Source organism: Rattus norvegicus, chromosome 9 (genome assembly GCF_021556685.1).
Source record: "Rattus norvegicus strain SHRSP/BbbUtx chromosome 9, alternate assembly SHRSP_T2T, whole genome shotgun sequence".
Classification (NCBI taxonomy): Eukaryota; Metazoa; Chordata; class Mammalia; order Rodentia; family Muridae; genus Rattus; species Rattus norvegicus.
Genome location: NC_141542.1, coordinates 25,665,558 through 25,679,370, shown reverse-complemented (window position 1 = coordinate 25,679,370; position 13,813 = coordinate 25,665,558). Strand labels below are relative to the sequence as shown.

Below are 13,813 nucleotides of genomic sequence, written 5' to 3'. Positions count from 1 at the left end.
ACTAATAGAAGAAAAACTAGGGAAGCATCTGGAACACATGGGCTCTGGAAAAAATTTCCTGAACAAAACACCAATGGCTTATGCTCTAAGATCAAGAATCGACAAATGGGATCTCATAAAACTGCAAAGCTTCTGTAAGGCAAAGGACACTGTGGTTAGGACAAAATGGCAACCAACAGATTGGGAAAAGATCTTTACCAATCCTACAACAGATAGAGGCCTTATATCCAAAATATACAAAGAACTCAAGAAGGTAGACCGCAGGGAGTCAAATAACCCTATTAAAAAATGGGGTTCAAAAAGTACAACAATGCCAAGCAACCAGAGCTTCCAGGGACTAAGCCACTACCTAAAGACTGTACATGGACTGACCCTGGACTCTGACCCCATAGGTAGCAATGAATATCCTAGTAAGAGCACCAGTGGAAGGGGAAGCCCTGGGTCCTGCTAAGACTGAACCCCCAGTGAACTAGTCTATGGGGGGAGGGCGGCAATGGGGGGAGGGTTGGGAGGGGAACACCCATAAGGAAGGGGAGGGGGGAGGGGGATGTTTGCCCGGAAACCGGGAAAGGAAATAACACTCGAAATGTATATAAGAAATACTCAAGTTAATAAAAAAAAATGGGGTTCAGAGCTAAACAAAGAATTCACAGCTGAGGGATGCCGAATGGCTGAGAAACACCTAAAGAAATGTTCAACATCTTTAGTCATAAGGGAAATGCAAATCAAAACAACCCTGAGATTTCACCTCACACCAGTGAGAATGGCTAAGATCAAAAACTCAGGTCACAGCAGATGCTGGTGAGGATGCGGAGAAAGAGGTACACTCCTCCATTATTGGTGGGATTGCAGACTGGTACAACCATTCTGGAAATCAGTCTGGAGGTTCCTCAGAAAATTGGACATTGAACTGCCTGAGGATCCAGCTATACCTCTCTTGGGCATATACCCAAAAGATGCCCCAACATATAAAAAAGACACATGCCCACTATGTTCATTGCAGCCTTATTTATAATAGCCAGTAGCTGGAAAGAACCCAGATGCCCTCAACAGAGGAATGGATACAGAAAATGTGGTACATCTACACAATGGAATATTACTCAGCTATCAAAAACAATGACTTCATGAAATTTGTAGGCAAATGGTCGGAACTGGAAAATATCATCCTGAGTGAGGTAATCCAATCACAGAAAAACACACATGGTATGCACTCATTGATAAGTGGCTATTAGCCCAAATGCTTGAATTACCCTAGATGCCTAGAACAAATGAAACTCAAGACGGATGATCAAAATGTGAATACTTCACTCCTTCTTTAAAAGGGGAACAAGAATACCCTTAGCAGGGAATAGAGAGGCAAAGATTAAAACAGACACAGAAGGAACACCCATTCAGAGCCTGCCCCACATGTGGCCCATACATATACAGCCATCCAATTAGACAAGATGGATGAAGCAAAGAAGTGCAGGCCGACAGGAGCAGGGTGTAGATCTCTCCCGAGAGACACAGCCAGAATACAGCAAACACAGCGGCATATGCCAGCAGCAAACCACTGAATTGAGAATAGGACCCCCGTTGAAGGAATCAGAGAAAGGACTGGAAGAGCTTGAAGGGGCTCAAGACCCCATATGTACAACAATGCCAAGCAACCAGAGCCTCCAGGGATTAAGCCACTACCTAAAGACTATACATGGACTGACCCTGGACTCTGACCTCATAGGTAGCAATGAATATCCTAGTAAGAGCACCAGTGGAAGGAGAAGCCCTGGGTCCTGCTAAGACTGAACCCCCAGTGAACTAGATTGTTGGGGGGAGGGTGGCAAGGGGGGGAGGATGGGGAGGGCAACACCCATAAAGTAGGGGAGGGAGGAGGGGGATGTTTGCCCGGAAACCGGGAAAGGGAGTAACACTCGAAATGCATATAAGAAATACTCAAGTTAATAAAAGAAAAAAAAAAAAAGAATACGCGGGAACACACGAATCCTTCTGTAGCCAAAATGCTTATATTTATTAATAATAGAGGGCGGCAGGGCGCCAGCATGGTGCGGCTTATATATACCATAGCGGGGCGCATCCACACCTGATTGGTTGCTTACCCATGATCTCATTAGGCACGCCCCAGAGTGGGCAAAGACCTGGCACAAAGGTACTCTTGCACATGCGCATACAATTAACTTCCTGAAAGGAAGTCGGCTGGCGCCATCTTGTAATGGCGAAACTATCTCGGCTTTCCACATGGGGCACAGTGGAAGCCAGCGCCATCTTGTGGTGGCGAATGTTATTGCGGCCCTCTACATCTACCCCTTATTATTTTATTAATTAATAATAAATTATTTTCTAGGCTGGTCTAGGTCTCTGCAGTTATGTCCATCTGCTGTGGCTCCTGTCTTAGGTCGTTCCTCTATGTCACAGCCTTATCTGTCGAAGGGTAACCCTATCGCCACCGGGCCCCATGTACTGTGCATGAGGAAAGTTGCCCATCTCTGGATACCACAGTGCTGTGTGACAGTAACTGTTAAGTGACCTAGGGCAAACTCTAAAAAGAGGCCAGCCAGAAAATGAGTTAGTGGGGAAGTCATGATCATCCTATCACGTGCAATGAGGAAACCTCAGCGATGTGGAAGGGCTGATCAAAGAATCATTGAGTGTCTCTCATCCCAGTGCAATGGATCCACAGATCCATGGGGTGCAAGAGCAGAGAACTCAGATACCGACTAATTTTTGAAGATAGATAACCAAATTTCAGCGGGGGGGCCCTTGTTCAATGGCCACAAGTGCTTGAGTGACAACGAACTCGTCAAGTTTCTGTTGAGATCTGATTTTGCAAACCAACCATAGCATGAACACTAATCCACAGCATAGGGCTGCACCAAACAGAGCCACTCCAGATAAGTAGTGGGCACCTCATCTGGTTCACCTCAGCTGTTACCACCAAGGGCCATAGTCAAGCCGCTCCTATAATAAAATTTAGAATTCCCAATTGTTAACAACTACTCCGGAAAGTTCACCCACTGTGCTTCTCTAACCATAGATTGGGGGAGGGTAACTCCAGACACTGTAGACACAATGGCTATAGCAGTAAATGGCTGCTACAATAGCAGCGAAAGTGTCAAGGTCTTTCCCAGGACAGTTCGGGATCAGTCATTCTTCTCTGGAACAACCAGCAGGCAATGGAACCATGTCTGAGATCTGCATAACCAGGACAGAGTTCCCCAGTCCACAGCAGCTTTATGCAGGTGGCATTCCTGTGAAGGTATAGACTGCAAGATGACAATACCAGTTAAGGCAGCAAGAGTCACCAGGGGAATGAGGGGGGCAGCAACGGCTGGAGTCCAGTCTTTTCCTGCAAGCAGCAGTGCACAGAGGGTCAGAGAGCAGGCCACAGTGGGACGGGACACACGCAGCGGTAACATGGACTGCAGCAACGCCAAAATCTCTGTGATGACAAAAGATGAGGGGGAATCTTCCATCTTCTTCTCAGGGCAGAGGAATGACTCCAGGGACCCGAACCAGGGGAGCTGAATCTTTATGTAACCAGGATCAGCAAGTCTCAGCAACCACCTCTGGCAGCTGGCACACTCTTGTAGCATCCTGTAGAAAAAACACAAACATTCCCTCTTCCCCATATACAATATCTGGACAGGATCATGTCAATATGTGAATCTTTCTATTTCACCTAGGCAGAAGTATGCCTAGTTGTAGGGTGCCATAAAGTTTTGCATCCAAATTTTAAAATTGAAATAAAAGGAGCATTATTTAGCATACAGGGATAACTCCCCCTTTTTATTTATTAAGATATAGTTAAGATATTATTTATTAAGGTAAGTCCTCGAGGATTGAATTGAGGACACTGAGCACTTGTATTTATAAATTGACTTGTATACCAAATTATTGTTTCTAGCATTATTGTTTTGGATATATAAAGAATGAGATTTTTTGACTAATTGTTCCTATGTAAGGCCTATAATCTGTCTGGTATCATTGTCCTCCCTTGTTAAGGAGTCTAGGCAATCTAGTTTGAGTTCTTAAATGGTCTGTTAAGGAACAGTACTTAGTGCTCTTAACCACTAAGCCATCTCTTCAGCCCCTCACCAGCTTTATTTACCTAAACATAAGCATTAATTAGAAATGTCAAAACCTGTAAATATTGCCTAGATTTAGTTGTACTAGAAATCCCTGAACTGGGAGGGTGAGGCTGGAAATTGAAAGTAAGCAAATGGAGTCTTCTTCTTTCCATATTAACTCCATTACCATTTTCAAAGAGCTGGGGCTATGGTTTTGTTTAGTTGTCTGAGCCAGACACTGAAAGGACAGTGAGTTGTCAGACAATCACACTGAAATTGATTTTAAATAGAAAACCGGTCTCTAGTAAAGAATTAAGTAATTGAAATCAATTGTAAACCACAAGCCATACATTGGCTATCAGTATGTGAATTGAAAGCTTGATTTAAAAACAGTGGCTAAACCACAGAAATTAATAATCTGTGTTGAAGCAGCAGAAACTCAAGAGAATAAACAAGTGATCCAATCATACATGTAGCCTTTTCATTAGATGAACCACCTATAAACACAGTAAGCTCATTTCCTATGGGTTGTATGCACAAATATATAGGAAGTACAAAAGCATGTAAAGAGTAAAATTATCAATTTTGCCTGAAAAATTTGTATATGTAATAGGCCAAATATCAGTATTTTGTAATAACCAATTTAACTGTTGTTTGGAATAAGATGTTTTACCAGGTTTCTTTTTAAAATACTTCCATGACTCTAGCCTACAATTTTGTATTAACACAACTGAAGCTTTATCTCCAATGTGGATAACAAAGACCTAAGTCCTCTGGTAAGGTGAGGTACTTAGCCAATTAACATATCCTTAGAAGCTTAAAATTAGTTTCAAATATTCTTTTCTGGAGTAGTGCAACAGCTACTCCCCAAATTTTAAAGCTCATTTTGAGAGCAAAAGTTTGTAGTAAAAGTTTCCATATACACTGAAAGATTTAAAGTTCTGACTTCTTACATTGAAGAAGTGACAAAATTACATAATATAAGGCTATTAGCCATTCTTTTGTAAAAATTTTTAATGATATCACTTTATGGGCTCTCTAAAATTATAAGCAAGCTCACGAAATGGAAACTCACAATCGCCAGGACGTAAATAAATTGCATAAAAACAATCCTCTGAATCAATCTTGAAATGGCAGTTGGAGTAAACAAACTGGCTGTAATGCTCTCACAAGTTTCAAAACCTCATCAATCCTTCGTAAATCTTGTAACAATCTCTATCTGTTTGATTTTTTCTTAATTACAAATAAATTTGAGTTAGTCAATGTAACACTGGCAATCCTTAATCACAATCTTTAAGTTCTCCTTGTAACACCAGAACACAGCCACAACTTTGGAAAGTCACCTGAGTCCTGAGTATGTGACTAGGCAGCTGTTCTTGGGGCAGTGGAATTAGCATCAAAATACAGATAACTTCAGGGCAAATCACAACTTTGGAAAGCAAAACTCAACTTCTAACAAACTAGCCTCTAAAATCCAGTCTCCAAAACACTGTTACAAAGTTTGACTGTCAGTTCCTACAAATGAATGCACGATGGTGTGGTCTCCAATACCTGAACAAAGAGACATTGCCCTAAAATCTTTTAGAAGCCTGGTTTCTAGAATAAGAATTCCATAAAAATATTATCTCAATTTAGACCTGTTTCCCTAGGTTGGCCCATGTCACATGTGGTCTAGAATGACTTTATCCAAATTAGTTTTAAGCCAACTTTCTGTTACCAATGTTATACCTTTTTAACCATATCTAATAACTTGAAAGACAATAGCCCATAACCAAGGCACGTAGAGCATATTTATACATTTAAAACCAATGAGAAACAAAATTGAAGTGGCTACACATATCTTAATATTTAGACCAAACACCATTTTTACCTTTTTAGCTATGATTTTAAGAGAAGCACCTTGTCACCTGTTGAGTCAAAGAAGAAGTCAGGGATTTTTCTAAGAGAAACAGCTATCAGCTCTTGCACCAAAGAAGCTGAGGAGCTGCTGGCGCCTTTAAGATCAGCTCGTGCAGACGCTTAGCCCCTGGGCAGCTTCTCCAGCTGACCTAGACTCCTGGCTACATGTGCAGGGCTTCAAAGGCCGATAGAAGCTGCTTTTTATTCATTTGTTCCTTTTTGAAACGAGTTAAAACCAAATCAAGATGTGAACGATTGACAGATAAAGTTTTCACCATTTTTTCTTTTGAACATGAAACATAAAACATTTAAGCAACAAGAAACAAAAACCACAGACATAAACTGACATACAGGGACAGCTTGGTGCACCAAGGACAGACAATAGACAAAGAGGGGAAAAAACAGATGGTATCAGCAGAGAGGTAGGATTTTCCCTTTCCCACCACTTCCATGGTGACTATCCACTCGAGTGGAGTTGATATGGACGATGGATTGTCTCAATTCCTGGACTAGTCCATCAACGTGTTGAAACCAAATTCCTGTAAGATACTGAGATATATTACGGGATATCTAAGCAGCCCGACTGACATTCACAAATGGTATGGAAGTGAAACACAGTCCTGAATATTTTTACTCACAACCCAATTACATTAACTCCATCAAGCTGTGCGTGGGCGTTGAGATGTCCTTTTGTTTGATTCTCCTGAATAAATTTTCAGGCGGTCTACCTCTATCAAGTCTGATCAGTATGACTCTGTGAAGCTTCCAGAGCCTAATCACACCTTTTACAAGCACAAAGACAAAATTTTTCTCCTAAAATACTGTGTTCCTTTTATCTCCTCCTTTTTTCTCTCCCGGGGCATTTTTTCCCCAATCTCTCGCCTCCGCAGATCTGAAGTCTTCAGAGGGGACTGTCTGCTTATTATCTTTTTTCCTTGAGCTCTTTAATTTTTTACCCAACGCTGTTTCTGACATGCCGCCTTGTACCTCCTCCAGCACTCTCTGCTTTGCTATTACAGCTGGGCAGCTCCCATGCGACCTCTGACGCCATCTGGCAGTAGCTAGAAACTCAAAGGCCAATAAAGAAAGCCCGAGGGCTGCCAAAACGATAATAAAAACTTCCACCGCATCTAGCAGGGGAGTGAAGTAGAACAAATCAAGACGCATGTCTCTCAGGGCCTACCTTTTAAACACTACAGTTCTGGATTCCTTCCGCAGGCGGAAGACCCCCTCTTGGCGCCTGGCGATGGCGTGGCGTCCCGGGTTCTCGGCACCAAATGTCCCACGCTGTCTCTCGCCAGCAAGAATACGCGGGAACACACGAATCCTTCTGTAGCCAAAATGCTTATATTTATTAATAACAGAGGGCGGCGGGGCGCCAGCATGGCGCGGCTTATATACACCCTAGCGCGGCGCATCCACACCTGATTGGTTGCTTACCCATGATCTCATTAGGCACGCCCCGGAGTGGGCAAAGACCTGGCACGAAGGCACTCTTGCACATGCGCACACAGTTAACTTCCTGAAAGGAAGTCGGTTGGCGGGGAGGAGGCCAGTGCCATCTTGTAATGGCGAAACTATCTCGGCCTTCCACGTGGGGCACAGTGGAAGCCAGCGCCATCTTGTGGTGGCGAATGTTATTGCGCCCCGCTACACTGACTCTGTGAAACGATGCCAACTAACCTCACATATGTTAGGGTGAAAATCATGTATGACTTTTCTGGGAAGAAATCTGCCTTTTCCTACCATCTGGAGTTATACAACATCACTATGTCAAGCTCAGAATAGAGGGGTGGAGATTGTGGAGGCCATAGAAGTTGAGGATCTTTTCTGATTAAGGCACATATTTTTTCCTATGTAATTATTACTTTGCTCTTTCACTAATGATGGTTGACTTCATTCCTGGCTTGAAGTAAACTGGATTCCAAGGTTTTGGATTAGGGAAGCCCCTATTTTTGAGATGACAGGCCCAGCAAGGGATCCCACTGCATACAGGTTCTTATTCCCAAGGAAGTTGTTGCTGCAGAATCACAGCATGGGGGCAGCAGCACAGGACATCTCCCAGCTTTCTCTCCTGCAAATGCTGCAACTGTAATAAGGCTGTTTGTTTGTTTGTTTGTTTGCTTTTTATTGGAAATACCTACAAAGCTGAGCAGAGTCAATACATGCCTTTAATTTCAGGACCCACAAGGTATTTTTTTTTGCTTTTGCTTTTGTTTTATTTCGTTTGATTATCTGTAATTGTTTTTAGGATTCTTATTGTTTTCTTTGGTAATTCCCTCTAGCTCTTCACTCTGTACCTAGAATGTGAAGCCCATGCTCTGCATGGGCCTATTATTCATGTTAAGCATTTTATTCTTACCACCAACACCACAGATGATCACATTATTTACTTTCAAATCAGGAAAACAGGTAGAAAGAAGAGAGCTATGTTGTTTGGTCTCAGGTAACCAGCCAATCAGGAGTGTAGGATGGCTTCCCAATGTTATGGATTAGGTAAGCTTCTGTTATTGAGATGAAAGGCCTCTGCTGAAGCCTCCAGTTGAGAAACAGAGAGCCTGGAAAGACTGAAAGAGTGGTTGTGCCCTGAAGGTGAAGGCTGGCCCTTCAGTGCGTCTGCAGCCTGAGGCAGAGTTCTATTGGGAACAGAAGAGCACTTGGCCAGAGATCATAGGGGACTGCATTTTGGTTGAGCCCTGACACCTGGATGAGCAGAGGCCTCCACAGTCCTGATAAAGGGAAACAGATCCACACAGATGTGAGGGAACAGTGGATCTTTGAACTGCATGTTATCTACTTCATATATCTTTGCTGTGAACATAGTATATGTAAATGACAAGGGCATCCTACTTTATCACATCTAGTCTCTCTAGATTTTCAAATGTGTGCAAGTTTAAACACAGTAGAGTTAGTTCAGCAATACATTGTGTCCCATTTTGTTAAAGACTTTATTTTATTTCTATTTATATATTTTTTTCTTTTTCACTTTACATCTTGCTCACTGACTACTGATACCTAATTACTCTCTCCCACAATCCTTCCCCAATTCTCCTGGCACAGTCTTCTCTGACTGTATGTGGGCCAACTGTCTCAGTACCTCCCTTCTTCTAACAAAGCCTTTCCTGGGGTCATTGGTGAGGATGCTGGTTTTGAATGCCTTGGACTTGGCTTCTTCATGCTCCAATTTGCTGGCTTTGGGAAATTTGTGAAGAACTGTCTGTGAACTTGGTACTTCCTCCAGATGGTACACAAGAAGCAATGGTTGTTAATATTTCTGAGAGTATATTTCAATCAAACCTATCCTACTAATATCCTAACAATGACAAAGGTAATGGGAGGCTACACATCTATTCCATTAGTTTTCAGTTCTTCTCAGAGCAGCAGAGTAGAAGCCCACAAAGGTGGCAAAGTGAAGTGAGGTCAGGCAGGGGTCCTAAGAGCACAGTCCTACTATCTTAGAGTAACTCCTAGGGACTTACCAGATCCACACACCCATAGCTCCATATGCACTGGACCCCAGGGAAGTGCTCAACATTCATATCTTTTGTCACTCAGTTTGCCACGAATGTTAGAAATCTGAAAAGTTCAGGAAACTTGAAGGTGTGAATAAGTCCCAGTGACTGGAGTAAGCTCAAACAGTCTGTGACAACAAAGAACTGATTGAGCATCCAAGAAACAAGACGCTCACCAGGATCATAGTTTTATCCCAGTAAGAAAATTTTAATATTAAGGCTTCAGGTGAAAAGATAAATTAGGAGGTCTAGGCCAAAAAGTTTATCCTCTGGCCCCAAGGTTGTAGCCGTTCTTTCAGACTTTCCTGGCCCTTTGTCACAGGATCAGAGTTCTCAACAGGAAGCAGGGTTATCTGGAAGGCGCATAATACATATCCACAGATTACTCTTTAGGTACAATCTGATAGGCAATTTCAAGGCTTAACGTGATTCTCTCTGTCACTCTCTCTCTCTCTGTCTCTCTCTCTCTCACTCTGAATCTCTCTCTGTCTCTCTCACTCTGTCTCTCTGTCTCTGTCTCTGTCTCTCTCTCTCTAACACACACACACATACACACATACACACAGTTTGTGGCTACAGTCACTTTGCATTCTTTTGTGCACTCTGCCTTTTTTATTGCAGTTTTCTTTACTCAAACTCCCACTCTCATGCACACGTCTGTTCATTACCCTTTCATTCTCACACACACTCTTCAAACACACCTCACATTCTCTCTCCACTCACTCTTCACATGCTCTTCTCATGCTCTCTCATTCGCTCTCACATTTGTTCTTACATTAGCTCTGTCATGTACTCTCTCATTCACTCCCTGATGCTCTCTCTCATTTACTCTTCACATGTTCTGTAGCCTTTCTCTTGCCCCACTCCTTTATTCATGATGCAAAAGCGTGTAGAAAAATGACATTTTATAATCATTGCCAAATCAAATGCAAAGAATGACTACATCCCACCAAGAACTAAGAATTACAACTGTTCCCCAAAGTTTCAGGCTTGCCCTATACCCAGGCCTGTGGCCAATATAATAATAATAATTGTAAACGTATCATTATTTGAACTTTAACTCTTTACTTTTATACTTCAGAATCCAAAGCTCCCAGATCAGCTAATTGCATTTTCCTGTGACACTCTAATGATAAATGACATAGGCAAAACTGCCAGGCAGTGGCCAGAAAGAATCAAGTTAACCCTTAGCACACTAATTCCACTAGCGCTCTGTTCCTTGCACACAATGACTCTCATAAGGGTTCCAGTAGTTAGACTTAGTTTACTAGTATATTATTTTATATATTCTATACTTCCTTAACCAGTCTATAATATTATGTAAAACTTACTTCCTAACTTCAATAACTTTTTCCTTTCTTAGGGTCCCAATGTTGGCTCTAATTCATTTTCTCTTATTTTCTTCAAGCTGTCTTTGCAAGTAAAACCCTAATCTAGAACTACAATTCTGCAGTTATTACATTTTTTTTCCAAGATGAGAATACACAGTATCCACCTGGGCCACTAGGGCTGTGCTGTGCTGTGCCCCTATGCATCAATTTCCAATTGTCTAAGAATCATAACATCAAGGAGCATCTAGTTTCACAGAATTCACCAGAGCAGAAGGAGAAAGAAGTAGGAAAGTCAGATATAATACAATAATTGTGCACACCAAGGCCAACTGATAGGCAGTCACACACCAATGAAATCGATACAGCCGTTGTCCAGGGCTAAGGTTTGGAGAAATGGAAACAACCAGTTTTTACAAAGAGCTACTGCGGGCTACTGAGATGTCTCCATTGTATGTTGTCCCCAGCATTAGCCAGAACTCAGACAAAAAAGGGAGGTGAAAAGGATACAGATTGGAGAGGAAGAAGTCAAAATATCACTGTTGCAGAGGATAGGGTAGTATACATGGGACACCACAAAAGTTACAACAGAGAACTCCTAAGCATGATAAACAACTTCAGCAAAGTGGCTGGGTATAAAATTAACTCAAACAAATCAGTAGCCTTCCTCTACACAAAAGATAAACAAGCTGAGAAAGAAATTAGGGAAATGACACCTTTCATAATAGTCCCAAATCATATAAAAATACCTCAGTGTGACGTTTATCAAACAAGTGAAAGATCTGTGTGACAAGAACTTTATGATATGAAGAAAGAAATTGAAGAAGATCTCAGAAAATGGAAAGATCTCCCATGTTCATGGCTTGGCAGTATGAAGATAGTAAAAATGGCCATTTTCCCAAAGTGACCTACAGTTGCAATGCAATCTCCATCAAAATTCGATTCCAATTCTTCATAGGGTTAGACAGAACAATTTGCAAATTCATTTGGAATAACAAGTAACGCAGGATAGCTAAAAGTATCCTCAACAATAAAAGGACTTCCCTGGGAATCACCATCCCTGAACTCAAGCAGTTTACAGAGCATTAGTGATAAAACTGTATGGCTTTGGTATAGAGACAGGAAGATAGACCAGTGGAATAGAACTGCAGACCCAGAAATGAACCAGCACACCTATGGTCCCTTGATTTTTGACAAAGGAGACAAAAGCTTCCAGTGGAAAAAGGATAGCATTTTTAGCAAAGGGTGCTGGTTCAAATGTAGGTCAGCATATGGAGGAGTACAAATCATCCCCTTCTTATTGCCCTGTGTAAAGCTTAAGTCCGGGTGGATCAAGGACCTCTACATCAAACCAGATCACTCAAACTAATAGAAGCAAAAGCAGGGAAGAATCTTGAACACATGGACACTGGAAAAAATTTCCTGAACAAAACACGAATGGCTTATGCTCTAAGATCAAGAATAGACAAATGGGACCTCATAAAGGTACAAAGCTTCTGTAAGACAAAGGACACTGTGGTTAGGACAAAACAGCAACCAACAGATTGGGAAAAGACCTTTACTAATCCTAGAACTGATAGAGGGCTAATATCCAAAATATACAAGAACTCATGAAGTTGGACTGCAGGGAGACTAATAACCCTATTAAAAATTGCAGTTCAGAGCTAAACAAAGAATTCATAGCTGAGGAATATGGAGTGGCTGAGAAGCACCAAAAGAAATGTTCAACATCTTTAGTTATGTGGGAAATGCAAATCAAAACAACCCTGAGATTCCACCTCACTCCAGTCTGAATGGGTAAGATCAAACACTCAGGCTATAGAAGATGCTTGCACGGATGTGAGAAATAGGAACACTCCTCCATTGTTGGTGAGATTGCAGACTGGTACAACCATTCTGTATATCAGTCTGGAGGTTCCTCAGAAAATTAGACATTTCACTAGCTGAGGACCCAGCTGTACCTCTCTTGCACATATACCCAAAAGCTGCTCCAACATACAACAAGGCACATGCTCCACCATGTTCTTAGCAGCTGTATTTATAATAGTCAGAAAATGAAAAGATCCCAGATGCCCTTCAACAGAGGAATGGAAACAGAAAGTGTGGTTCATCTACACAATGGAGTACTACAGAGATCTCAAAAACAATGACTTCATGAAATTCATAGGCAAAGAGAATGAACTAATACATATCCTCCTGAGTGAGTTAACCCAGTCACAGAAACACACACATGGTATGCACTCATTGATAAGTGGATATTAGCCCAAATGCTCAAATTCCTCAAGATTCACAGACCAAATGAAATCCAGTGAGGATGACCAAAATGCTGATGCTTCACTCCTTCCTTTAAAGGAGAAGAAGAATCCCTACTGAAGGGATAGGGAGGCAAAGTTTAGAACAGAGCCTGGAGGAATGGCCATTCAGAGTCTACCCCATGAGTGGCCTATACACATACAGCCTCCAAACTAGATAAGGTGGATGAAGCTAAGAGGTGCATTGCTGACAGGAACTGGATATAGATGTCTCCTGAGAGGCACAGCCAGATCATGTCAAATACAGTGGCAAATGCTAGCAGCAAACCATTGAACTGAGAACTGGACATCAGTTGGAGGAATTACAGAAAGATTGAAAGAGTTGAAGGGACTTGCAACCCCATAAGAACAACCATACCTGCCAAGCAGAGTTCCCAGAGACTAAACCACTACCCAACCACTATACAGGGACTGTGCCATGGCCTCATCTGCATGTGTATCAGAGGATGGTCTTCTTGGGCACAAAAGGAATGAACAGCCCTTGGTCCTGCCTAGGCTGGGAAAGTGGCTGGATGGTGAAGGGAACACATTTATAAAAGAGGGGAGGGCGATGGTATTCAGACTTATTTCTGGAAAACAAGGAAGGAATAACATTTGAATTCGAAATGAAAAATATCCAACTAAAAATCAACAACAACAAAATGGTATTTTGAGCTTCGAATCAAAAAAAGCCACAGTCAGGAAACAGAGAATTGTAT

At 42.0% G+C, this 13,813-nt stretch overlaps 1 protein-coding gene across 3 annotated transcripts in view; it reads right to left on the bottom strand.

The window, feature by feature from the left end:
- Positions 1–7,383, bottom strand: part of LOC134480330 (uncharacterized) — a 36,892-nt gene extending 29,509 nt beyond the window's left edge. For 2 of the 3 annotated variants that reach the window (XM_087564543.1, XM_087564547.1), the window contains exon 1: positions 7,147–7,374. The gene's annotated coding sequence lies outside the window, so the exon portion shown is untranslated. Of the gene's footprint in view, positions 1–7,146 lie in introns of all 3 variants that reach the window. The other variant, XM_087564548.1, reaches the window with a different exon arrangement.
- Between the last annotated feature and the right edge of the window lie 6,430 nt (positions 7,384–13,813).